Source organism: Phyllobates terribilis, unplaced genomic scaffold (assembly GCF_046119375.1).
Source record: "Phyllobates terribilis strain yellow unplaced genomic scaffold, ASM4611937v1 Scaffold_8898__1_contigs__length_25080, whole genome shotgun sequence".
In the NCBI taxonomy this organism is placed as follows: domain Eukaryota; kingdom Metazoa; phylum Chordata; class Amphibia; order Anura; family Dendrobatidae; genus Phyllobates; species Phyllobates terribilis.
Window position 1 is genome coordinate 1 of NW_027371638.1, and position 25,081 is coordinate 25,081.

General features: G+C 45.5%; 18 non-coding genes and 2 pseudogenes across 18 annotated transcripts; all 20 read left to right on the forward strand.

The window, feature by feature from the left end:
* The first annotated feature begins 918 nt into the window (after window positions 1–918).
* On the forward strand, window positions 919–1,109 carry LOC141252428 (U2 spliceosomal RNA). The gene has a single exon (XR_012313842.1). It is a non-coding gene; the product is annotated as a U2 spliceosomal RNA (small nuclear RNA).
* A 1,115-nt stretch (window positions 1,110–2,224) lies between these two features.
* On the forward strand, window positions 2,225–2,415 carry LOC141252439 (U2 spliceosomal RNA). The gene has a single exon (XR_012313853.1). It is a non-coding gene; the product is annotated as a U2 spliceosomal RNA (small nuclear RNA).
* Window positions 2,416–3,530: 1,115 nt separating this feature from the next.
* Window positions 3,531–3,721, forward strand: LOC141252445 (U2 spliceosomal RNA). Its single transcript, XR_012313857.1, has one exon. It is a non-coding gene; the product is annotated as a U2 spliceosomal RNA (small nuclear RNA).
* A 1,115-nt stretch (window positions 3,722–4,836) lies between these two features.
* LOC141252446 (U2 spliceosomal RNA) lies at window positions 4,837–5,027 on the forward strand. Its single transcript, XR_012313858.1, has one exon. It is a non-coding gene; the product is annotated as a U2 spliceosomal RNA (small nuclear RNA).
* Window positions 5,028–6,142: 1,115 nt separating this feature from the next.
* Window positions 6,143–6,333, forward strand: LOC141252447 (U2 spliceosomal RNA). Its single transcript, XR_012313859.1, has one exon. It is a non-coding gene; the product is annotated as a U2 spliceosomal RNA (small nuclear RNA).
* A 1,115-nt stretch (window positions 6,334–7,448) lies between these two features.
* Window positions 7,449–7,639, forward strand: LOC141252429 (U2 spliceosomal RNA). Its single transcript, XR_012313843.1, has one exon. It is a non-coding gene; the product is annotated as a U2 spliceosomal RNA (small nuclear RNA).
* A 1,115-nt stretch (window positions 7,640–8,754) lies between these two features.
* Window positions 8,755–8,945, forward strand: LOC141252430 (U2 spliceosomal RNA). The gene has a single exon (XR_012313844.1). It is a non-coding gene; the product is annotated as a U2 spliceosomal RNA (small nuclear RNA).
* Window positions 8,946–10,060: 1,115 nt separating this feature from the next.
* LOC141252438 (U2 spliceosomal RNA) lies at window positions 10,061–10,251 on the forward strand. Its single transcript, XR_012313852.1, has one exon. It is a non-coding gene; the product is annotated as a U2 spliceosomal RNA (small nuclear RNA).
* A 1,115-nt stretch (window positions 10,252–11,366) lies between these two features.
* LOC141252436 (U2 spliceosomal RNA) lies at window positions 11,367–11,557 on the forward strand. Its single transcript, XR_012313850.1, has one exon. It is a non-coding gene; the product is annotated as a U2 spliceosomal RNA (small nuclear RNA).
* Window positions 11,558–12,666: 1,109 nt separating this feature from the next.
* LOC141252437 (U2 spliceosomal RNA) lies at window positions 12,667–12,857 on the forward strand. The gene has a single exon (XR_012313851.1). It is a non-coding gene; the product is annotated as a U2 spliceosomal RNA (small nuclear RNA).
* A 1,115-nt stretch (window positions 12,858–13,972) lies between these two features.
* Window positions 13,973–14,163, forward strand: LOC141252431 (U2 spliceosomal RNA). The gene has a single exon (XR_012313845.1). It is a non-coding gene; the product is annotated as a U2 spliceosomal RNA (small nuclear RNA).
* A 1,115-nt stretch (window positions 14,164–15,278) lies between these two features.
* On the forward strand, window positions 15,279–15,469 carry LOC141252432 (U2 spliceosomal RNA). The gene has a single exon (XR_012313846.1). It is a non-coding gene; the product is annotated as a U2 spliceosomal RNA (small nuclear RNA).
* A 1,115-nt stretch (window positions 15,470–16,584) lies between these two features.
* LOC141252433 (U2 spliceosomal RNA) lies at window positions 16,585–16,775 on the forward strand. Its single transcript, XR_012313847.1, has one exon. It is a non-coding gene; the product is annotated as a U2 spliceosomal RNA (small nuclear RNA).
* Window positions 16,776–17,890: 1,115 nt separating this feature from the next.
* LOC141252443 (U2 spliceosomal RNA) lies at window positions 17,891–17,982 on the forward strand (annotated as a pseudogene).
* Window positions 17,983–18,776: 794 nt separating this feature from the next.
* On the forward strand, window positions 18,777–18,961 carry LOC141252441 (U2 spliceosomal RNA). Its single transcript, XR_012313855.1, has one exon. It is a non-coding gene; the product is annotated as a U2 spliceosomal RNA (small nuclear RNA).
* A 1,115-nt stretch (window positions 18,962–20,076) lies between these two features.
* LOC141252434 (U2 spliceosomal RNA) lies at window positions 20,077–20,267 on the forward strand. Its single transcript, XR_012313848.1, has one exon. It is a non-coding gene; the product is annotated as a U2 spliceosomal RNA (small nuclear RNA).
* Window positions 20,268–21,382: 1,115 nt separating this feature from the next.
* Window positions 21,383–21,474, forward strand: LOC141252444 (U2 spliceosomal RNA; annotated as a pseudogene).
* Window positions 21,475–22,268: 794 nt separating this feature from the next.
* On the forward strand, window positions 22,269–22,453 carry LOC141252442 (U2 spliceosomal RNA). The gene has a single exon (XR_012313856.1). It is a non-coding gene; the product is annotated as a U2 spliceosomal RNA (small nuclear RNA).
* A 1,115-nt stretch (window positions 22,454–23,568) lies between these two features.
* LOC141252435 (U2 spliceosomal RNA) lies at window positions 23,569–23,759 on the forward strand. Its single transcript, XR_012313849.1, has one exon. It is a non-coding gene; the product is annotated as a U2 spliceosomal RNA (small nuclear RNA).
* Window positions 23,760–24,874: 1,115 nt separating this feature from the next.
* On the forward strand, window positions 24,875–25,065 carry LOC141252440 (U2 spliceosomal RNA). Its single transcript, XR_012313854.1, has one exon. It is a non-coding gene; the product is annotated as a U2 spliceosomal RNA (small nuclear RNA).
* Window positions 25,066–25,081: the final 16 nt, after the last annotated feature.

A 25,081-nucleotide genomic window follows, 5' to 3' on the forward strand; every position in this document is an offset into this window, starting at 1 on the left:
TAATGTGATGCAATGCTATCTTTCTAGCTCTCCCTTTTTACTTCCTTTTGGATAAACAGACATATTAGGCAAGCATTTTGGAGCTTTCACCTAAATAACTACAGGTGGTGAGATAAGCTGCACAATATAATTGACCTTTCAGTATATTGTTGCACACACACCATCTATTTAGCAAATGCCCTTGTTATCAACAGCAGCCTTTTAAACTCACCTGAGCTAACAGGTATGTGCGCTGGTTACTCTGCTGCGCTTAAAATTTCTTTTTTGGTTTGCTACAATGCCTTTTCTGAAACGTTGTCTCCTTCTGCTGGAACACTGACTTCTTTCATTTAATGCCTGCAGACTATAAAAGAGAACCCAACCCAAAAAGTTTGGTTGATTAGTCTGTGGCATTCTGTTAAACTGTTGCTTATGGCGGTCTCTGTGAGCTTCTCAGCGACATTCAGCCAGCCAGGTATCCTGCCTGCAGTAGATGGAATGTGGCAATGGAACGCTGGCTGCGCGTGTCATAATAGGCTCTGAGCCTTTATATACCTGTGCACAGCAGCAGCCACCTTCAGTCTGCTGCTGGACAGCCAGCAGCAGCAGCAGCAGGAGAGGTATGTAATCAGGAGCCCTCCTGCTAAGGGTAGACAGCTGCTCGTTCCACCCCACCCCCCGCCTTAATTGGTTCTCCTCCCTTCCAACGGTGTTGAGGCGGGTGGGAACAGCAGGGGGTGAAGGTGCTGTGTTTAAAGAGGTGGAGTTATGCAGATCTAAAACGCGTGGATTGCAGCAGCAGCAAGCCGAAAAGTGCAGGCATGTAAGGGATCTAGAGGTTGACAACATGTCTTCTTAACGGGAGTCCAGGAGCTCATCTCCACAAATGGACTTTTCAGGATCCTTGGGTGGCTCCGTAGTTTGAAACCAATTCTGGTTATCGCTTCTCGGCCTTTTGGCTAAGATCAAGTGTAGTATCTGTTCTTATCAGTTTAATATCTGATACGTCCCCTATCTGGGGACCATATATTAAATGGATTTTTAGAACAGGGAGATGGAAAAAGAGCTTGCTCTGTCCACTCCACGCATTGACCTGGTATTGCAGTATCTCCAGGACCGGTGCACCCCTTCTTTAATGCAGTTTCTAAAATCAGAAAGAATTGAATTCAATGTTTTTTGTTCATTTTGCTTGTTTGTCGGATTTTGGGATGGACTCTTTGGCTTTGCTTTTCTTCTCCTCATTGGATTTTTCATGTTCAAAGTTGCAGAAGCCAGATTACAAGCTCATTTTGGTTCAACTTCAGCAACTGTGCATTGCATTGCCATGTAATGTGATGCAATGCTATCTTTCTAGCTCTCCCTTTTTACTTCCTTTTGGATAAACAGACATATTAGGCAAGCATTTTGGAGCTTTCACCTAAATAACTACAGGTGGTGAGATAAGCTGCACAATATAATTGACCTTTCAGTATATTGTTGCACACACACCATCTATTTAGCAAATGCCCTTGTTATCAACAGCAGCCTTTTAAACTCACCTGAGCTAACAGGTATGTGCGCTGGTTACTCTGCTGCGCTTAAAATTTCTTTTTTGGTTTGCTACAATGCCTTTTCTGAAACGTTGTCTCCTTCTGCTGGAACACTGACTTCTTTCATTTAATGCCTGCAGACTATAAAAGAGAACCCAACCCAAAAAGTTTGGTTGATTAGTCTGTGGCATTCTGTTAAACTGTTGCTTATGGCGGTCTCTGTGAGCTTCTCAGCGACATTCAGCCAGCCAGGTATCCTGCCTGCAGTAGATGGAATGTGGCAATGGAACGCTGGCTGCGCGTGTCATAATAGGCTCTGAGCCTTTATATACCTGTGCACAGCAGCAGCCACCTTCAGTCTGCTGCTGGACAGCCAGCAGCAGCAGCAGCAGGAGAGGTATGTAATCAGGAGCCCTCCTGCTAAGGGTAGACAGCTGCTCGTTCCACCCCACCCCCCGCCTTAATTGGTTCTCCTCCCTTCCAACGGTGTTGAGGCGGGTGGGAACAGCAGGGGGTGAAGATGCAGTGTTTAAAGAGGTGGAGTTATGCAGATCTAAAACGCGTGGATTGCAGCAGCAGCAAGCCGAAAACTGCAGGCATGTAAGGGATCTAGAGGTTGACAACATGTCTTCTTAACGGGAGTCCAGGAGCTCATCTCCACAAATGGACTTTTCAGGATCCTTGGGTGGCTCCGTAGTTTGAAACCAATTCTGGTTATCGCTTCTCGGCCTTTTGGCTAAGATCAAGTGTAGTATCTGTTCTTATCAGTTTAATATCTGATACGTCCCCTATCTGGGGACCATATATTAAATGGATTTTTAGAACAGGGAGATGGAAAAAGAGCTTGCTCTGTCCACTCCACGCATTGACCTGGTATTGCAGTATCTCCAGGACCGGTGCACCCCTTCTTTAATGCAGTTTCTAAAATCAGAAAGAATTGAATTCAATGTTTTTTGTTCATTTTGCTTGTTTGTCGGATTTTGGGATGGACTCTTTGGCTTTGCTTTTCTTCTCCTCATTGGATTTTTCATGTTCAAAGTTGCAGAAGCCAGATTACAAGCTCATTTTGGTTCAACTTCAGCAACTGTGCATTGCATTGCCATGTAATGTGATGCAATGCTATCTTTCTAGCTCTCCCTTTTTACTTCCTTTTGGATAAACAGACATATTAGGCAAGCATTTTGGAGCTTTCACCTAAATAACTACAGGTGGTGAGATAAGCTGCACAATATAATTGACCTTTCAGTATATTGTTGCACACACACCATCTATTTAGCAAATGCCCTTGTTATCAACAGCAGCCTTTTAAACTCACCTGAGCTAACAGGTATGTGCGCTGGTTACTCTGCTGCGCTTAAAATTTCTTTTTTGGTTTGCTATAATGCCTTTTCTGAAACGTTGTCTCCTTCTGCTGGAACACTGACTTCTTTCATTTAATGCCTGCAGACTATAAAAGAGAACCCAACCCAAAAAGTTTGGTTGATTAGTCTGTGGCATTCTGTTAAACTGTTGCTTATGGCGGTCTCTGTGAGCTTCTCAGCGACATTCAGCCAGCCAGGTATCCTGCCTGCAGTAGATGGAATGTGGCAATGGAACGCTGGCTGCGCGTGTCATAATAGGCTCTGAGCCTTTATATACCTGTGCACAGCAGCAGCCACCTTCAGTCTGCTGCTGGACAGCCAGCAGCAGCAGCAGCAGGAGAGGTATGTAATCAGGAGCCCTCCTGCTAAGGGTAGACAGCTGCTCGTTCCACCCCACCCCCCGCCTTAATTGGTTCTCCTCCCTTCCAACGGTGTTGAGGTGGGTGGGAACAGCAGGGGGTGAAGGTGCTGTGTTTAAAGAGGTGGAGTTATGCAGATCTAAAACGCGTGGATTGCAGCAGCAGCAAGCCGAAAAGTGCAGGCATGTAAGGGATCTAGAGGTTGACAACATGTCTTCTTAACGGGAGTCCAGGAGCTCATCTCCACAAATGGACTTTTCAGGATCCTTGGGTGGCTCCGTAGTTTGAAACCAATTCTGGTTATCGCTTCTCGGCCTTTTGGCTAAGATCAAGTGTAGTATCTGTTCTTATCAGTTTAATATCTGATACGTCCCCTATCTGGGGACCATATATTAAATGGATTTTTAGAACAGGGAGATGGAAAAAGAGCTTGCTCTGTCCACTCCACGCATTGACCTGGTATTGCAGTATCTCCAGGACCGGTGCACCCCTTCTTTAATGCAGTTTCTAAAATCAGAAAGAATTGAATTCAATGTTTTTTGTTCATTTTGCTTGTTTGTCGGATTTTGGGATGGACTCTTTGGCTTTGCTTTTCTTCTCCTCATTGGATTTTTCATGTTCAAAGTTGCAGAAGCCAGATTACAAGCTCATTTTGGTTCAACTTCAGCAACTGTGCATTGCATTGCCATGTAATGTGATGCAATGCTATCTTTCTAGCTCTCCCTTTTTACTTCCTTTTGGATAAACAGACATATTAGGCAAGCATTTTGGAGCTTTCACCTAAATAACTACAGGTGGTGAGATAAGCTGCACAATATAATTGACCTTTCAGTATATTGTTGCACACACACCATCTATTTAGCAAATGCCCTTGTTATCAACAGCAGCCTTTTAAACTCACCTGAGCTAACAGGTATGTGCGCTGGTTACTCTGCTGCGCTTAAAATTTCTTTTTTGGTTTGCTACAATGCCTTTTCTGAAACGTTGTCTCCTTCTGCTGGAACACTGACTTCTTTCATTTAATGCCTGCAGACTATAAAAGAGAACCCAACCCAAAAAGTTTGGTTGATTAGTCTGTGGCATTCTGTTAAACTGTTGCTTATGGCGGTCTCTGTGAGCTTCTCAGCGACATTCAGCCAGCCAGGTATCCTGCCTGCAGTAGATGGAATGTGGCAATGGAACGCTGGCTGCGCGTGTCATAATAGGCTCTGAGCCTTTATATACCTGTGCACAGCAGCAGCCACCTTCAGTCTGCTGCTGGACAGCCAGCAGCAGCAGCAGCAGGAGAGGTATGTAATCAGGAGCCCTCCTGCTAAGGGTAGACAGCTGCTCGTTCCACCCCACCCCCCGCCTTAATTGGTTCTCCTCCCTTCCAACGGTGTTGAGGCGGGTGGGAACAGCAGGGGGTGAAGGTGCTGTGTTTAAAGAGGTGGAGTTATGCAGATCTAAAACGCGTGGATTGCAGCAGCAGCAAGCCGAAAAGTGCAGGCATGTAAGGGATCTAGAGGTTGACAACATGTCTTCTTAACGGGAGTCCAGGAGCTCATCTCCACAAATGGACTTTTCAGGATCCTTGAGTGGCTCCGTAGTTTGAAACCAATTCTGGTTATCGCTTCTCGGCCTTTTGGCTAAGATCAAGTGTAGTATCTGTTCTTATCAGTTTAATATCTGATACGTCCCCTATCTGGGGACCATATATTAAATGGATTTTTAGAACAGGGAGATGGAAAAAGAGCTTGCTCTGTCCACTCCACGCATTGACCTGGTATTGCAGTATCTCCAGGACCGGTGCACCCCTTCTTTAATGCAGTTTCTAAAATCAGAAAGAATTGAATTCAATGTTTTTTGTTCATTTTGCTTGTTTGTCGGATTTGGGGATGGACTCTTTGGCTTTGCTTTTCTTCTCCTCATTGGATTTTTCATGTTCAAAGTTGCAGAAGCCAGATTACAAGCTCATTTTGGTTCAACTTCAGCAACTGTGCATTGCATTGCCATGTAATGTGATGCAATGCTATCTTTCTAGCTCTCCCTTTTTACTTCCTTTTGGATAAACAGACATATTAGGCAAGCATTTTGGAGCTTTCACCTAAATAACTACAGGTGGTGAGATAAGCTGCACAATATAATTGACCTTTCAGTATATTGTTGCACACACACCATCTATTTAGCAAATGCCCTTGTTATCAACAGCAGCCTTTTAAACTCACCTGAGCTAACAGGTATGTGCGCTGGTTACTCTGCTGCGCTTAAAATTTCTTTTTTGGTTTGCTACAATGCCTTTTCTGAAACGTTGTCTCCTTCTGCTGGAACACTGACTTCTTTCATTTAATGCCTGCAGACTATAAAAGAGAACCCAACCCAAAAAGTTTGGTTGATTAGTCTGTGGCATTCTGTTAAACTGTTGCTTATGGCGGTCTCTGTGAGCTTCTCAGCGACATTCAGCCAGCCAGGTATCCTGCCTGCAGTAGATGGAATGTGGCAATGGAACGCTGGCTGCGCGTGTCATAATAGGCTCTGAGCCTTTATATACCTGTGCACAGCAGCAGCCACCTTCAGTCTGCTGCTGGACAGCCAGCAGCAGCAGCAGCAGGAGAGGTATGTAATCAGGAGCCCTCCTGCTAAGGGTAGACAGCTGCTCGTTCCACCCCACCCCCCGCCTTAATTGGTTCTCCTCCCTTCCAACGGTGTTGAGGCGGGTGGGAACAGCAGGGGGTGAAGGTGCTGTGTTTAAAGAGGTGGAGTTATGCAGATCTAAAACGCGTGGATTGCAGCAGCAGCAAGCCGAAAAGTGCAGGCATGTAAGGGATCTAGAGGTTGACAACATGTCTTCTTAACGGGAGTCCAGGAGCTCATCTCCACAAATGGACTTTTCAGGATCCTTGGGTGGCTCCGTAGTTTGAAACCAATTCTGGTTATCGCTTCTCGGCCTTTTGGCTAAGATCAAGTGTAGTATCTGTTCTTATCAGTTTAATATCTGATACGTCCCCTATCTGGGGACCATATATTAAATGGATTTTTAGAACAGGGAGATGGAAAAAGAGCTTGCTCTGTCCACTCCACGCATTGACCTGGTATTGCAGTATCTCCAGGACCGGTGCACCCCTTCTTTAATGCAGTTTCTAAAATCAGAAAGAATTGAATTCAATGTTTTTTGTTCATTTTGCTTGTTTGTCGGATTTTGGGATGGACTCTTTGGCTTTGCTTTTCTTCTCCTCATTGGATTTTTCATGTTCAAAGTTGCAGCAGCCAGATTACAAGCTCATTTTGGTTCAACTTCAGCAACTGTGCATTGCATTGCCATGTAATGTGATGCAATGCTATCTTTCTAGCTCTCCCTTTTTACTTCCTTTTGGATAAACAGACATATTAGGCAAGCATTTTGGAGCTTTCACCTAAATAACTACAGGTGGTGAGATAAGCTGCACAATATAATTGACCTTTCAGTATATTGTTGCACACACACCATCTATTTAGCAAATGCCCTTGTTATCAACAGCAGCCTTTTAAACTCACCTGAGCTAACAGGTATGTGCGCTGGTTACTCTGCTGCGCTTAAAATTTCTTTTTTGGTTTGCTACAATGCCTTTTCTGAAACGTTGTCTCCTTCTGCTGGAACACTGACTTCTTTCATTTAATGCCTGCAGACTATAAAAGAGAACCCAACCCAAAAAGTTTGGTTGATTAGTCTGTGGCATTCTGTTAAACTGTTGCTTATGGCGGTCTCTGTGAGCTTCTCAGCGACATTCAGCCAGCCAGGTATCCTGCCTGCAGTAGATGGAATGTGGCAATGGAACGCTGGCTGCGCGTGTCATAATAGGCTCTGAGCCTTTATATACCTGTGCACAGCAGCAGCCACCTTCAGTCTGCTGCTGGACAGCCAGCAGCAGCAGCAGCAGGAGAGGTATGTAATCAGGAGCCCTCCTGCTAAGGGTAGACAGCTGCTCGTTCCACCCCACCCCCCGCCTTAATTGGTTCTCCTCCCTTCCAACGGTGTTGAGGCGGGTGGGAACAGCAGGGGGTGAAGGTGCTGTGTTTAAAGAGGTGGAGTTATGCAGATCTAAAACGCGTGGATTGCAGCAGCAGCAAGCCGAAAAGTGCAGGCATGTAAGGGATCTAGAGGTTGACAACATGTCTTCTTAACGGGAGTCCAGGAGCTCATCTCCACAAATGGACTTTTCAGGATCCTTGGGTGGCTCCGTAGTTTGAAACCAATTCTGGTTATCGCTTCTCGGCCTTTTGGCTAAGATCAAGTGTAGTATCTGTTCTTATCAGTTTAATATCTGATACGTCCCCTATCTGGGGACCATATATTAAATGGATTTTTAGAACAGGGAGATGGAAAAAGAGCTTGCTCTGTCCACTCCACGCATTGACCTGGTATTGCAGTATCTCCAGGACCGGTGCACCCCTTCTTTAATGCAGTTTCTAAAATCAGAAAGAATTGAATTCAATGTTTTTTGTTCATTTTGCTTGTTTGTCGGATTTGGGGATGGACTCTTTGGCTTTGCTTTTCTTCTCCTCATTGGATTTTTCATGTTCAAAGTTGCAGAAGCCAGATTACAAGCTCATTTTGGTTCAACTTCAGCAACTGTGCATTGCATTGCCATGTAATGTGATGCAATGCTATCTTTCTAGCTCTCCCTTTTTACTTCCTTTTGGATAAACAGACATATTAGGCAAGCATTTTGGAGCTTTCACCTAAATAACTACAGGTGGTGAGATAAGCTGCACAATATAATTGACCTTTCAGTATATTGTTGCACACACACCATCTATTTAGCAAATGCCCTTGTTATCAACAGCAGCCTTTTAAACTCACCTGAGCTAACAGGTATGTGCGCTGGTTACTCTGCTGCGCTTAAAATTTCTTTTTTGGTTTGCTACAATGCCTTTTCTGAAACGTTGTCTCCTTCTGCTGGAACACTGACTTCTTTCATTTAATGCCTGCAGACTATAAAAGAGAACCCAACCCAAAAAGTTTGGTTGATTAGTCTGTGGCATTCTGTTAAACTGTTGCTTATGGCGGTCTCTGTGAGCTTCTCAGCGACATTCAGCCAGCCAGGTATCCTGCCTGCAGTAGATGGAATGTGGCAATGGAACGCTGGCTGCGCGTGTCATAATAGGCTCTGAGCCTTTATATACCTGTGCACAGCAGCAGCCACCTTCAGTCTGCTGCTGGACAGCCAGCAGCAGCAGCAGCAGGAGAGGTATGTAATCAGGAGCCCTCCTGCTAAGGGTAGACAGCTGCTCGTTCCACCCCACCCCCCGCCTTAATTGGTTCTCCTCCCTTCCAACGGTGTTGAGGCGGGTGGGAACAGCAGGGGGTGAAGGTGCTGTGTTTAAAGAGGTGGAGTTATGCAGATCTAAAACGCGTGGATTGCAGCAGCAGCAAGCCGAAAAGTGCAGGCATGTAAGGGATCTAGAGGTTGACAACATGTCTTCTTAACGGGAGTCCAGGAGCTCATCTCCACAAATGGACTTTTCAGGATCCTTGGGTGGCTCCGTAGTTTGAAACCAATTCTGGTTATCGCTTCTCGGCCTTTTGGCTAAGATCAAGTGTAGTATCTGTTCTTATCAGTTTAATATCTGATACGTCCCCTATCTGGGGACCATATATTAAATGGATTTTTAGAACAGGGAGATGGAAAAAGAGCTTGCTCTGTCCACTCCACGCATTGACCTGGTATTGCAGTATCTCCAGGACCGGTGCACCCCTTCTTTAATGCAGTTTCTAAAATCAGAAAGAATTGAATTCAATGTTTTTTGTTCATTTTGCTTGTTTGTCGGATTTTGGGATTGACTCTTTGGCTTTGCTTTTCTTCTCCTCATTGGATTTTTCATGTTCAAACTTGCAGCAGCCAGATTACAAGCTCATTTTGGTTCAACTTCAGCAACTGTGCATTGCATTGCCATGTAATGTGATGCAATGCTATCTTTCTAGCTCTCCCTTTTTACTTCCTTTTGGATAAACAGACATATTAGGCAAGCATTTTGGAGCTTTCACCTAAATAACTACAGGTGGTGAGATAAGCTGCACAATATAATTGACCTTTCAGTATATTGTTGCACACACACCATCTATTTAGCAAATGCCCTTGTTATCAACAGCAGCCTTTTAAACTCACCTGAGCTAACAGGTATGTGCGCTGGTTACTCTGCTGCGCTTAAAATTTCTTTTTTGGTTTGCTACAATGCCTTTTCTGAAACGTTGTCTCCTTCTGCTGGAACACTGACTTCTTTCATTTAATGCCTGCAGACTATAAAAGAGAACCCAACCCAAAAAGTTTGGTTGATTAGTCTGTGGCATTCTGTTAAACTGTTGCTTATGGCGGTCTCTGTGAGCTTCTCAGCGACATTCAGCCAGCCAGGTATCCTGCCTGCAGTAGATGGAATGTGGCAATGGAACGCTGGCTGCGCGTGTCATAATAGGCTCTGAGCCTTTATATACCTGTGCACAGCAGCAGCCACCTTCAGTCTGCTGCTGGACAGCCAGCAGCAGCAGCAGCAGGAGAGGTATGTAATCAGGAGCCCTCCTGCTAAGGGTAGACAGCTGCTCGTTCCACCCCACCCCCCGCCTTAATTGGTTCTCCTCCCTTCCAACGGTGTTGAGGCGGGTGGGAACAGCAGGGGGTGAAGGTGCTGTGTTTAAAGAGGTGGAGTTATGCAGATCTAAAACGCGTGGATTGCAGCAGCAGCAAGCCGAAAAGTGCAGGCATGTAAGGGATCTAGAGGTTGACAACATGTCTTCTTAACGGGAGTCCAGGAGCTCATCTCCACAAATGGACTTTTCAGGATCCTTGGGTGGCTCCGTAGTTTGAAACCAATTCTGGTTATCGCTTCTCGGCCTTTTGGCTAAGATCAAGTGTAGTATCTGTTCTTATCAGTTTAATATCTGATACGTCCCCTATCTGGGGACCATATATTAAATGGATTTTTAGAACAGGGAGATGGAAAAAGAGCTTGCTCTGTCCACTCCACGCATTGACCTGGTATTGCAGTATCTCCAGGACCGATGCACCCCTTCTTTAATGCAGTTTCTAAAATCAGAAAGAATTGAATTCAATGTTTTTTGTTCATTTTGCTTGTTTGTCGGATTTTGGGATGGACTCTTTGGCTTTGCTTTTCTTCTCCTCATTGGATTTTTCATGTTCAAAGTTGCAGAAGCCAGATTACAAGCTCATTTTGGTTCAACTTCAGCAACTGTGCATTGCATTGCCATGTAATGTGATGCAATGCTATCTTTCTAGCTCTCCCTTTTTACTTCCTTTTGGATAAACAGACATATTAGGCAAGCATTTTGGAGCTTTCACCTAAATAACTACAGGTGGTGAGATAAGCTGCACAATATAATTGACCTTTCAGTATATTGTTGCACACACACCATCTATTTAGCAAATGCCCTTGTTATCAACAGCAGCCTTTTAAACTCACCTGAGCTAACAGGTATGTGCGCTGGTTACTCTGCTGCGCTTAAAATTTCTTTTTTGGTTTGCTACAATGCCTTTTCTGAAACGTTGTCTCCTTCTGCTGGAACACTGACTTCTTTCATTTAATGCCTGCAGAGTATAAAAGAGAACCCAACCCAAAAAGTTTGGTTGATTAGTCTGTGGCATTCTGTTAAACTGTTGCTTATGGCGGTCTCTGTGAGCTTCTCAGCGACATTCAGCCAGCCAGGTATCCTGCCTGCAGTAGATGGAATTTGGCAATGGAACGCTGGCTGCGCGTGTCATAATAGGCTCTGAGCCTTTATATACCTGTGCACAGCAGCAGCCACCTTCAGTCTGCTGCTGGACAGCCAGCAGCAGCAGCAGCAGGAGAGGTATGTAATCAGGAGCCCTCCTGCTAAGGGTAGACAGCTGCTCGTTCCACCCCACCCCCCGCCTTAATTGGTTCTCCTCCCTTCCAACGGTGTTGAGGCGGGTGGGAACAGCAGGGGGTGAAGGTGCTGTGTTTAAAGAGGTGGAGTTATGCAGATCTAAAACGCGTGGATTGCAGCAGCAGCAAGCCGAAAAGTGCAGGCATGTAAGGGATCTAGAGGTTGACAACATGTCTTCTTAACGGGAGTCCAGGAGCTCATCTCCACAAATGGACTTTTCAGGATCCTTGGGTGGCTCCGTAGTTTGAAACCAATTCTGGTTATCGCTTCTCGGCCTTTTGGCTAAGATCAAGTGTAGTATCTGTTCTTATCAGTTTAATATCTGATACGTCCCCTATCTGGGGACCATATATTAAATGGATTTTTAGAAAAGGGAGATGGAAAAAGAGCTTGCTCTGTCCACTCCACGCATTGACCTGGTATTGCAGTATCTCCAGGACCGGTGCACCCCTTCTTTAATGCAGTTTCTAAAATCAGAAAGAATTGAATTCAATGTTTTTTGTTCATTTTGCTTGTTTGTCGGATTTTGGGATGGACTCTTTGGCTTTGCTTTTCTTCTCCTCATTGGATTTTTCATGTTCAAAGTTGCAGAAGCCAGATTACAAGCTCATTTTGGTTCAACTTCAGCAACTGTGCATTGCATTGCCATGTAATGTGATGCAATGCTATCTTTCTAGCTCTCCCTTTTTACTTCCTTTTGGATAAACAGACATATTAGGCAAGCATTTTGGAGCTTTCACCTAAATAACTACAGGTGGTGAGATAAGCTGCACAATATAATTGACCTTTCAGTATATTGTTGCACACACACCATCTATTTAGCAAATGCCCTTGTTATCAACAGCAGCCTTTTAAACTCACCTGAGCTAACAGGTATGTGCGCTGGTTACTCTGCTGCGCTTAAAATTTCTTTTTTGGTTTGCTACAATGCCTTTTCTGAAACGTTGTCTCCTTCTGCTGGAACACTGACTTCTTTCATTTAATGCCTGCAGACTATAAAAGAGAACCCAACCCAAAAAGTTTGGTTGATTAGTCTGTGGCATTCTGTTAAACTGTTGCTTATGGCGGTCTCTGTGAGCTTCTCAGCGACATTCAGCCAGCCAGGTATCCTGCCTGCAGTAGATGGAATGTGGCAATGGAACGCTGGCTGCGCGTGTCATAATAGGCTCTGAGCCTTTATATACCTGTGCACAGCAGCAGCCACCTTCAGTCTGCTGCTGGACAGCCAGCAGCAGCAGGAGAGGTATGTAATCAGGAGCCCTCCTGCTAAGGGTAGACAGCTGCTCGTTCCACCCCACCCCCCGCCTTAATTGGTTCTCCTCCCTTCCAACGGTGTTGAGGCGGGTGGGAACAGCAGGGGGTGAAGGTGCTGTGTTTAAAGAGGTGGAGTTATGCAGATCTAAAACGCGTGGATTGCAGCAGCAGCAAGCCGAAAAGTGCAGGCATGTAAGGGATCTAGAGGTTGACAACATGTCTTCTTAACGGGAGTCCAGGAGCTCATCTCCACAAATGGACTTTTCAGGATCCTTGGGTGGCTCCGTAGTTTGAAACCAATTCTGGTTATCGCTTCTCGGCCTTTTGGCTAAGATCAAGTGTAGTATCTGTTCTTATCAGTTTAATATCTGATACGTCCCCTATCTGGGGACCATATATTAAATGGATTTTTAGAAAAGGGAGATGGAAAAAGAGCTTGCTCTGTCCACTCCACGCATTGACCTGGTATTGCAGTATCTCCAGGACCGGTGCACCCCTTCTTTAATGCAGTTTCTAAAATCAGAAAGAATTGAATTCAATGTTTTTTGTTCATTTTGCTTGTTTGTCGGATTTTGGGATGGACTCTTTGGCTTTGCTTTTCTTCTCCTCATTGGATTTTTCATGTTCAAAGTTGCAGAAGCCAGATTACAAGCTCATTTTGGTTCAACTTCAGCAACTGTGCATTGCATTGCCATGTAATGTGATGCAATGCTATCTTTCTAGCTCTCCCTTTTTACTTCCTTTTGGATAAACAGACATATTAGGCAAGCATTTTGGAGCTTTCACCTAAATAACTACAGGTGGTGAGATAAGCTGCACAATATAATTGACCTTTCAGTATATTGTTGCACACACACCATCTATTTAGCAAATGCCCTTGTTATCAACAGCAGCCTTTTAAACTCACCTGAGCTAACAGGTATGTGCGCTGGTTACTCTGCTGCGCTTAAAATTTCTTTTTTGGTTTGCTACAATGCCTTTTCTGAAACGTTGTCTCCTTCTGCTGGAACACTGACTTCTTTCATTTAATGCCTGCAGACTATAAAAGAGAACCCAACCCAAAAAGTTTGGTTGATTAGTCTGTGGCATTCTGTTAAACTGTTGCTTATGGCGGTCTCTGTGAGCTTCTCAGCGACATTCAGCCAGCCAGGTATCCTGCCTGCAGTAGATGGAATGTGGCAATGGAACGCTGGCTGCGCGTGTCATAATAGGCTCTGAGCCTTTATATACCTGTGCACAGCAGCAGCCACCTTCAGTCTGCTGCTGGACAGCCAGCAGCAGCAGCAGCAGGAGAGGTATGTAATCAGGAGCCCTCCTGCTAAGGGTAGACAGCTGCTCGTTCCACCCCACCCCCCGCCTTAATTGGTTCTCCTCCCTTCCAACGGTGTTGAGGCGGGTGGGAACAGCAGGGGGTGAAGGTGCTGTGTTTAAAGAGGTGGAGTTATGCAGATCTAAAACGCGTGGATTGCAGCAGCAGCAAGCCGAAAAGTGCAGGCATGTAAGGGATCTAGAGGTTGACAACATGTCTTCTTAACGGGAGTCCAGGAGCTCATCTCCACAAATGGACTTTTCAGGATCCTTGGGTGGCTCCGTAGTTTGAAACCAATTCTGGTTATCGCTTCTCGGCCTTTTGGCTAAGATCAAGTGTAGTATCTGTTCTTATCAGTTTAATATCTGATACGTCCCCTATCTGGGGACCATATATTAAATGGATTTTTAGAACAGGGAGATGGAAAAAGAGCTTGCTCTGTCCACTCCACGCATTGACCTGGTATTGCAGTATCTCCAGGACCGGTGCACCCCTTCTTTAATGCAGTTTCTAAAATCAGAAAGAATTGAATTCAATGTTTTTTGTTCATTTTGCTTGTTTGTCGGATTTTGGGATGGACTCTTTGGCTTTGCTTTTCTTCTCCTCATTGGATTTTTCATGTTCAAAGTTGCAGAAGCCAGATTACAAGCTCATTTTGGTTCAACTTCAGCAACTGTGCATTGCATTGCCATGTAATGTGATGCAATGCTATCTTTCTAGCTCTCCCTTTTTACTTCCTTTTGGATAAACAGACATATTAGGCAAGCATTTTGGAGCTTTCACCTAAATAACTACAGGTGGTGAGATAAGCTGCACAATATAATTGACCTTTCAGTATATTGTTGCACACACACCATCTATTTAGCAAATGCCCTTGTTATCAACAGCAGCCTTTTAAACTCACCTGAGCTAACAGGTATGTGCGCTGGTTACTCTGCTGCGCTTAAAATTTCTTTTTTGGTTTGCTACAATGCCTTTTCTGAAACGTTGTCTCCTTCTGCTGGAACACTGACTTCTTTCATTTAATGCCTGCAGACTATAAAAGAGAACCCAACCCAAAAAGTTTGGTTGATTAGTCTGTGGCATTCTGTTAAACTGTTGCTTATGGCGGTCTCTGTGAGCTTCTCAGCGACATTCAGCCAGCCAGGTATCCTGCCTGCAGTAGATGGAATGTGGCAATGGAACGCTGGCTGCGCGTGTCATAATAGGCTCTGAGCCTTTATATACCTGTGCACAGCAGCAGCCACCTTCAGTCTGCTGCTGGACAGCCAGCAGCAGCAGCAGCAGGAGAGGTATGTAATCAGGAGCCCTCCTGCTAAGGGTAGACAGCTGCTCGTTCCACCCCACCCCCCGCCTTAATTGGTTCTCCTCCCTTCCAACGGTGTTGAGGCGGGTGGGAACAGCAGGGGGTGAAGGTGCTGTGTTTAAAGAGGTGGAGTTATGCAGATCTAAAACGCGTGGATTGCAGCAGCAGCAAGCCGAAAAGTGCAGGCATGTAAGGGATCTAGAGGTTGACAACATGTCTTCTTAACGGGAGTCCAGGAGCTCATCTCCACAAATGGACTTTTCAGGATCCTTGGGTGGCTCCGTAGTTTGAAACCAATTCTGGTTATCGCTTCTCGGCCTTTTGGCTAAGATCAAGTGTAGTATCTGTTCTTATCAGTTTAATATCTGATACGTCCCCTATCTGGGGACCATATATTAAATGGATTTTTAGAACAGGGAGATGGAAAAAGAGCTTGCTCTGTCCACTCCACGCATTGACCTGGTATTGCAGTATCTCCAGGACCGGTGCACCCCTTCTTTAATGCAGTTTCTAAAATCAGAAAGAATTGAATTCAATGTTTTTTGTTCATTTTGCTTGTTTGTCGGATTTTGGGATGGACTCTTTGGCTTTGCTTTTCTTCTCCTCATTGGATTTTTCATGTTCAAAGTTGCAGAAGCCAGATTACAAGCTCATTTTGGTTCAACTTCAGCAACTGTGCATTGCATTGCCATGTAATGTGATGCAATGCTATCTTTCTAGCTCTCCCTTTTTACTTCCTTTTGGATAAACAGACATATTAGGCAAGCATTTTGGAGCTTTCACCTAAATAACTACAGGTGGTGAGATAAGCTGCACAATATAATTGACCTTTCAGTATATTGTTGCACACACACCATCTATTTAGCAAATGCCCTTGTTATCAACAGCAGCCTTTTAAACTCACCTGAGCTAACAGGTATGTGCGCTGGTTACTCTGCTGCGCTTAAAATTTCTTTTTTGGTTTGCTACAATGCCTTTTCTGAAACGTTGTCTCCTTCTGCTGGAACACTGACTTCTTTCATTTAATGCCTGCAGACTATAAAAGAGAACCCAACCCAAAAAGTTTGGTTGATTAGTCTGTGGCATTCTGTTAAACTGTTGCTTATGGCGGTCTCTGTGAGCTTCTCAGCGACATTCAGCCAGCCAGGTATCCTGCCTGCAGTAGATGGAATGTGGCAATGGAACGCTGGCTGCGCGTGTCATAATAGGCTCTGAGCCTTTATATACCTGTGCACAGCAGCAGCCACCTTCAGTCTGCTGCTGGACCGCCAGCAGCAGCAGCAGCAGTAGAGGTATGTAATCAGGAGCCCTCCTGCTAAGGGTAGACAGCTGCTCGTTCCACCCCACCCCCCGCCTTAATTGGTTCTCCTCCCTTCCAACGCTGTTGAGGCGGGTGGGAACAGCAGGGGGTGAAGGTGCTGTGTTTAAAGAGGTGGAGTTATGCAGATCTAAAACGCGTGGATTGCAGCAGCAGCAAGCCGAAAAGTGCAGGCATGTAAGGGATCTAGAGGTTGACAACATGTCTTCTTAACGGGAGTCCAGGAGCTCATCTCCACAAATGGACTTTTCAGGATCCTTGGGTGGCTCCGTAGTTTGAAACCAATTCTGGTTATCGCTTCTCGGCCTTTTGGCTAAGATCAAGTGTAGTATCTGTTCTTATCAGTTTAATATCTGATACGTCCCCTATCTGGGGACCATATATTAAATGGATTTTTAGAACAGGGAGATGGAAAAAGAGCTTGCTCTGTCCACTCCACGCATTGACCTGGTATTGCAGTATCTCCAGGACCGGTGCACCCCTTCTTTAATGCAGTTTCTAAAATCAGAAAGAATTGAATTCAATGTTTTTTGTTCATTTTGCTTGTTTGTCGGATTTTGGGATGGACTCTTTGGCTTTGCTTTTCTTCTCCTCATTGGATTTTTCATGTTCAAAGTTGCAGAAGCCAGATTACAAGCTCATTTTGGTTCAACTTCAGCAACTGTGCATTGCATTGCCATGTAATGTGATGCAATGCTATCTTTCTAGCTCTCCCTTTTTACTTCCTTTTGGATAAACAGACATATTAGGCAAGCATTTTGGAGCTTTCACCTAAATAACTACAGGTGGTGAGATAAGCTGCACAATATAATTGACCTTTCAGTATATTGTTGCACACACACCATCTATTTAGCAAATGCCCTTGTTATCAACAGCAGCCTTTTAAACTCACCTGAGCTAACAGGTATGTGCGCTGGTTACTCTGCTGCGCTTAAAATTTCTTTTTTGGTTTGCTACAATGCCTTTTCTGAAACGTTGTCTCCTTCTGCTGGAACACTGACTTCTTTCATTTAATGCCTGCAGACTATAAAAGAGAACCCAACCCAAAAAGTTTGGTTGATTAGTCTGTGGCATTCTGTTAAACTGTTGCTTATGGCGGTCTCTGTGAGCTTCTCAGCGACATTCAGCCAGCCAGGTATCCTGCCTGCAGTAGATGGAATGTGGCAATGGAACGCTGGCTGCGCGTGTCATAATAGGCTCTGAGCCTTTATATACCTGTGCACAGCAGCAGCCACCTTCAGTCTGCTGCTGGACAGCCAGCAGCAGCAGCAGCAGGAGAGGTATGTAATCAGGAGCCCTCCTGCTAAGGGTAGACAGCTGCTCGTTCCACCCCACCCCCCGCCTTAATTGGTTCTCCTCCCTTCCAACGGTGTTGAGGCGGGTGGGAACAGCAGGGGGTGAAGGTGCTGTGTTTAAAGAGGTGGAGTTATGCAGATCTAAAACGCGTGGATTGCAGCAGCAGCAAGCCGAAAAGTGCAGGCATGTAAGGGATCTAGAGGTTGACAACATGTCTTCTTAATGGGAGTCCAGGAGCTCATCTCCACAAATGGACTTTTCAGGATCCTTGGGTGGCTCCGTAGTTTGAAACCAATTCTGGTTATCGCTTCTCGGCCTTTTGGCTAAGATCAAGTGTAGTATCTTTCGAAAAGGCGGTTTTGGATGTTTGCCGCCCTAGTAGATTGATACATTATGCACACTGGGGTTTAGGCGCTTGTTAGTACGCCAGGTGGCTAATATAGTCATCTGGTGGAAAGCATGGCCCCCCAGGATCGACGCCATTGGGCCGGGGAAGATCGAAAGCCCGAAGTGTGAAGTGCCCCAGGAGTGGTGACCCTGGGGTGCCTTAACTCACTGGGATTGGGAACCCCACTTGAGTTTATGGCACATTTGCACTAGCACTTCAATATTTCTTTCTTCACACACACCCTTATTCCGGGCCTTCTGGCCTTAGGATGGGGAATTTTTCAATTCCCGGTCGAAGGTCCGGGCAGTATTATACTGTGAAACCTTCACTATTTATTTAATTTTTTTTTGTCACTGTGTGTCCACTTTTTCACGTGTGTCCACGTCCTTACTAGGATTTTGTCGGGATGCGGTTCCCTTACGGGTTCCTCTCTTGGCAGGTCTAGGGGGGGAGTGTGTGGCCATCAGGTTCCGCTCCCCCCTGAACCCCCCTGGCTCTCCTCTTTCGGGAGGAGAGCGTTGTTGGCTCCCCTCTTCCGGGAGGGGAGCACAGTCTTTGGCTCCCAGTGCCTTGCTCGGGTGAGAACTCGGGCAGGTATTGAGGGTAAGATTGGGTCGCCTCTGGCTCCGGCTGGAGGTGGCTATTTGTCCCTGTGCCTCGCTGTGGCCTTCTGGCACGGAGGGACGGGGAATGGTTTGGGGGACCCTTCTCCTTTTGGAGAAGGTTTCAAGAAGACCAGCATCCTAGTGCACTTTTTTTTGTGGCACTTGTCACTTTTTTAAGCGCACTCGGGTTTTGTACACGAATTCGGGCTTTCGATAAAAAAAAAAAAATCTGTTCTTATCAGTTTAATATCTGATACGTCCCCTATCTGGGGACCATATATTAAATGGATTTTTAGAACAGGGAGATGGAAAAAGAGCTTGCTCTGTCCACTCCACGCATTGACCTGGTATTGCAGTATCTCCAGGACCGGTGCACCCCTTCTTTAATGCAGTTTCTAAAATCAGAAAGAATTGAATTCAATGTTTTTTGTTCATTTTGCTTGTTTGTCGGATTTTGGGATGGACTCTTTGGCTTTGCTTTTCTTCTCCTCATTGGATTTTTCATGTTCAAAGTTGCAGAAGCCAGATTACAAGCTCATTTTGGTTCAACTTCAGCAACTGTGCATTGCATTGCCATGTAATGTGATGCAATGCTATCTTTCTAGCTCTCCCTTTTTACTTCCTTTTGGATAAACAGACATATTAGGCAAGCATTTTGGAGCTTTCACCTAAATAACTACAGGTGGTGAGATAAGCTGCACAATATAATTGACCTTTCAGTATATTGTTGCACACACACCATCTATTTAGCAAATGCCCTTGTTATCAACAGCAGCCTTTTAAACTCACCTGAGCTAACAGGTATGTGCGCTGGTTACTCTGCTGCGCTTAAAATTTCTTTTTTGGTTTGCTACAATGCCTTTTCTGAAACGTTGTCTCCTTCTGCTGGAACACTGACTTCTTTCATTTAATGCCTGCAGACTATAAAAGAGAACCCAACCCAAAAAGTTTGGTTGATTAGTCTGTGGCATTCTGTTAAACTGTTGCTTATGGCGGTCTCTGTGAGCTTCTCAGCGACATTCAGCCAGCCAGGTATCCTGCCTGCAGTAGATGGAATGTGGCAATGGAACGCTGGCTGCGCGTGTCATAATAGGCTCTGAGCCTTTATATACCTGTGCACAGCAGCAGCCACCTTCAGTCTGTTGCTGGACAGCCAGCAGCAGCAGCAGCAGGAGAGGTATGTAATCAGGAGCCCTCCTGCTAAGGGTAGACAGCTGCTCGTTCCACCCCACCCCCCGCCTTAATTGGTTCTCCTCCCTTCCAACGGTGTTGAGGCGGGTGGGAACAGCAGGGGGTGAAGGTGCTGTGTTTAAAGAGGTGGAGTTATGCAGATCTAAAACGCGTGGATTGCAGCAGCAGCAAGCCGAAAAGTGCAGGCATGTAAGGGATCTAGAGGTTGACAACATGTCTTCTTAACGGGAGTCCAGGAGCTCATCTCCACAAATGGACTTTTCAGGATCCTTGAGTGGCTCCGTAGTTTGAAACCAATTCTGGTTATCGCTTCTCGGCCTTTTGGCTAAGATCAAGTGTAGTATCTGTTCTTATCAGTTTAATATCTGATACGTCCCCTATCTGGGGACCATATATTAAATGGATTTTTAGAACAGGGAGATGGAAAAAGAGCTTGCTCTGTCCACTCCACGCATTGACCTGGTATTGCAGTATCTCCAGGACCGGTGCACCCCTTCTTTAATGCAGTTTCTAAAATCAGAAAGAATTGAATTCAATGTTTTTTGTTCATTTTGCTTGTTTGTCGGATTTTGGGATGGACTCTTTGGCTTTGCTTTTCTTCTCCTCATTGGATTTTTCATGTTCAAAGTTGCAGAAGCCAGATTACAAGCTCATTTTGGTTCAACTTCAGCAACTGTGCATTGCATTGCCATGTAATGTGATGCAATGCTATCTTTCTAGCTCTCCCTTTTTACTTCCTTTTGGATAAACAGACATATTAGGCAAGCATTTTGGAGCTTTCACCTAAATAACTACAGGTGGTGAGATAAGCTGCACAATATAATTGACCTTTCAGTATATTGTTGCACACACACCATCTATTTAGCAAATGCCCTTGTTATCAACAGCAGCCTTTTAAACTCACCTGAGCTAACAGGTATGTGCGCTGGTTACTCTGCTGCGCTTAAAATTTCTTTTTTGGTTTGCTACAATGCCTTTTCTGAAACGTTGTCTCCTTCTGCTGGAACACTGACTTCTTTCATTTAATGCCTGCAGACTATAAAAGAGAACCCAACCCAAAAAGTTTGGTTGATTAGTCTGTGGCATTCTGTTAAACTGTTGCTTATGGCGGTCTCTGTGAGCTTCTCAGCGACATTCAGCCAGCCAGGTATCCTGCCTGCAGTAGATGGAATGTGGCAATGGAACGCTGGCTGCGCGTGTCATAATAGGCTCTGAGCCTTTATATACCTGTGCACAGCAGCAGCCACCTTCAGTCTGCTGCTGGACAGCCAGCAGCAGCAGCAGCAGGAGAGGTATGTAATCAGGAGCCCTCCTGCTAAGGGTAGACAGCTGCTCGTTCCACCCCACCCCCCGCCTTAATTGGTTCTCCTCCCTTCCAACGGTGTTGAGGCGGGTGGGAACAGCAGGGGGTGAAGGTGCTGTGTTTAAAGAGGTGGAGTTATGCAGATCTAAAACGCGTGGATTGCAGCAGCAGCAAGCCGAAAAGTGCAGGCATGTAAGGGATCTAGAGGTTGACAACATGTCTTCTTAACGGGAGTCCAGGAGCTCATCTCCACAAATGGACTTTTCAGGATCCTTGGGTGGCTCCGTAGTTTGAAACCAATTCTGGTTATCGCTTCTCGGCCTTTTGGCTAAGATCAAGTGTAGTATCTTTCGAAAAGGCGGTTTTGGATGTTTGCCGCCCTAGTAGATTGATACATTATGCACACTGGGGTTTAGGCGCTTGTTAGTACGCCAGGTGGCTAATATAGTCATCTGGTGGTAAGCATGGCCCCCCAGGATCGACGCCATTGGGCCGGGGAAGATCGAAAGCCCGAAGTGTGAAGTGCCCCAGGAGTGGTGACCCTGGGGTGCCTTAACTCACTGGGATTGGGAACCCCACTTGAGTTTATGGCACATTTGCACTAGCACTTCAATATTTCTTTCTTCACACACACCCTTATTCCGGGCCTTCTGGCCTTAGGATGGGGAATTTTTCAATTCCCGGTCGAAGGTCCGGGCAGTATTATACTGTGAAACCTTCACTATTTATTTAATTTTTTTTTGTCACTGTGTGTCCACTTTTTCACGTGTGTCCACGTCCTTACTAGGATTTTGTCGGGATGCGGTTCCCTTACGGGTTCCTCTCTTGGCAGGTCTAGGGGGGGAGTGTGTGGCCATCAGGTTCCGCTCCCCCCTGAACCCCCCTGGCTCTCCTCTTTCGGGAGGAGAGCGTTGTTGGCTCCCCTCTTCCGGGAGGGGAGCACAGTCTTTGGCTCCCAGTGCCTTGCTCGGGTGAGAACTCGGGCAGGTATTGAGGGTAAGATTGGGTCGCCTCTGGCTCCGGCTGGAGGTGGCTATTTGTCCCTGTGCCTCGCTGTGGCCTTCTGGCACGGAGGGACGGGGAATGGTTTGGGGGACCCTTCTCCTTTTGGAGAAGGTTTCAAGAAGACCAGCATCCTAGTGCACTTTTTTTTGTGGCACTTGTCACTTTTTTAAGCGCACTCGGGTTTTGTACACGAATTCGGGCTTTCGATAAAAAAAAAAAAATCTGTTCTTATCAGTTTAATATCTGATACGTCCCCTATCTGGGGACCATATATTAAATGGATTTTTAGAACAGGGAGATGGAAAAAGAGCTTGCTCTGTCCACTCCACGCATTGACCTGGTATTGCAGTATCTCCAGGACCGGTGCACCCCTTCTTTAATGCAGTTTCTAAAATCAGAAAGAATTGAATTCAATGTTTTTTGTTCATTTTGCTTGTTTGTCGGATTTTGGGATGGACTCTTTGGCTTTGCTTTTCTTCTCCTCATTGGATTTTTCATGTTCAAAGTTGCAGAAGCCAGATTACAAGCTCATTTTGGTTCAACTTCAGCAACTGTGCATTGCATTGCCATGTAATGTGATGCAATGCTATCTTTCTAGCTCTCCCTTTTTACTTCCTTTTGGATAAACAGACATATTAGGCAAGCATTTTGGAGCTTTCACCTAAATAACTACAGGTGGTGAGATAAGCTGCACAATATAATTGACCTTTCAGTATATTGTTGCACACACACCATCTATTTAGCAAATGCCCTTGTTATCAACAGCAGCCTTTTAAACTCACCTGAGCTAACAGGTATGTGCGCTGGTTACTCTGCTGCGCTTAAAATTTCTTTTTTGGTTTGCTACAATGCCTTTTCTGAAACGTTGTCTCCTTCTGCTGGAACACTGACTTCTTTCATTTAATGCCTGCAGACTATAAAAGAGAACCCAACCCAAAAAGTTTGGTTGATTAGTCTGTGGCATTCTGTTAAACTGTTGCTTATGGCGGTCTCTGTGAGCTTCTCAGCGACATTCAGCCAGCCAGGTATCCTGCCTGCAGTAGATGGAATGTGGCAATGGAACGCTGGCTGCGCGTGTCATAATAGGCTCTGAGCTTTTATATACCTGTGCACAGCTGCAGCCACCTTCAGTCTGCTGCTGGACAGCCAGCAGCAGCAGCAGCAGGAGAGGTATGTAATCAGGAGCCCTCCTGCTAAGGGTAGACAGCTGCTCGTTCCACCCCACCCCCCGCCTTAATTGGTTCTCCTCCCTTCCAACGGTGTTGAGGCGGGTGGGAACAGCAGGGGGTGAAGGTGCTGTGTTTAAAGAGGTGGAGTTATGCAGATCTAAAACGCGTGGATTGCAGCAGCAGCAAGCCGAAAAGTGCAGGCATGTAAGGGATCTAGAGGTTGACAACATGTCTTCTTAACGGGAGTCCAGGAGCTCATCTCCACAAATGGACTTTTCAGGATCCTTGGGTGGCTCCGTAGTTTGAAACCAATTCTGGTTATCGCTTCTCGGCCTTTTGGCTAAGATCAAGTGTAGTATCTGTTCTTATCAGTTTAATATCTGATACGTCCCCTATCTGGGGACCATATATTAAATGGATTTTTAGAACAGGGAGATGGAAAAAGAGCTTGCTCTGTCCACTCCACGCATTGACCTGGTATTGCAGTATCTCCAGGACCGGTGCACCCCTTCTTTAATGCAGTTTCTAAAATCAGAAAGAATTGAATTCAATGTTTTTTGTTCATTTTGCTTGTTTGTCGGATTTTGGGATGGACTCTTTGGCTTTGCTTTTCTTCTCCTCATTGGATTTTTCATGTTCAAAGTTGCAGAAGCCAGATTACAAGCTCATTTTGGTTCAACTTCAGCAACTGTGCATTGCATTGCCATGTAATGTGATGCAATGCTATCTTTCTAGCTCTCCCTTTTTACTTCCTTTTGGATAAACAGACATATTAGGCAAGCATTTTGGAGCTTTCACCTAAATAACTACAGGTGGTGAGATAAGCTGCACAATATAATTGACCTTTCAGTATATTGTTGCACACACACCATCTATTTAGCAAATGCCCTTGTTATCAACAGCAGCCTTTTAAACTCACCTGAGCTAACAGGTATGTGCGCTGGTTACTCTGCTGCGCTTAAAATTTCTTTTTTGGTTTGCTACAATGCCTTTTCTGAAACGTTGTCTCCTTCTGCTGGAACACTGACTTCTTTCATTTAATGCCTGCAGACTATAAAAGAGAACCCAACCCAAAATGTTTGGTTGATTAGTCTGTGGCATTCTGTTAAACTGTTGCTTATGGCGGTCTCTGTGAGCTTCTCAGCGACATTCAGCCAGCCAGGTATCCTGCCTGCAGTAGATGGAATGTGGCAATGGAACGCTGGCTGCGCGTGTCATAATAGGCTCTGAGCCTTTATATACCTGTGCACAGCAGCAGCCACCTTCAGTCTGCTGCTGGACAGCCAGCAGCAGCAGCAGCAGGAGAGGTATGTAATCAGGAGCCCTCCTGCTAAGGGTAGACAGCTGCTCGTTCCACCCCACCCCCCGCCTTAATTGGTTCTCCTCCCTTCCAACGGTGTTGAGGCGGGTGGGAACAGCAGGGGGTGAAGGTGCTGTGTTTAAAGAGGTGGAGTTATGCAGATCTAAAACGCGTGGATTGCAGCAGCAGCAAGCCGAAAAGTGCAGGCATGTAAGGGATCTAGAGGTTGACAACATGACTTCTTAACGGGAGTCCAGGAGCTCATCTCCACAAATGGACTTTTCAGGATCCTTGGGTGGCTCCGTAGTTTGAAACCAATTCTGGTTATCGCTTCTCGGCCTTTTGGCTAAGATCAAGTGTAGTATCTGTTCTTATCAGTTTATTATCTGATACGTCCCCTATCTGGGGAAAATATATTAAATGGATTTTTAGAACAGGGAGATGGAAAAAGAGCTTGCTCTGTCCACTCCACGCATTGACCTGGTATTGCAGTATCTCCAGGACCGGTGCACCCCTTCTTTAATGCAGTTTCT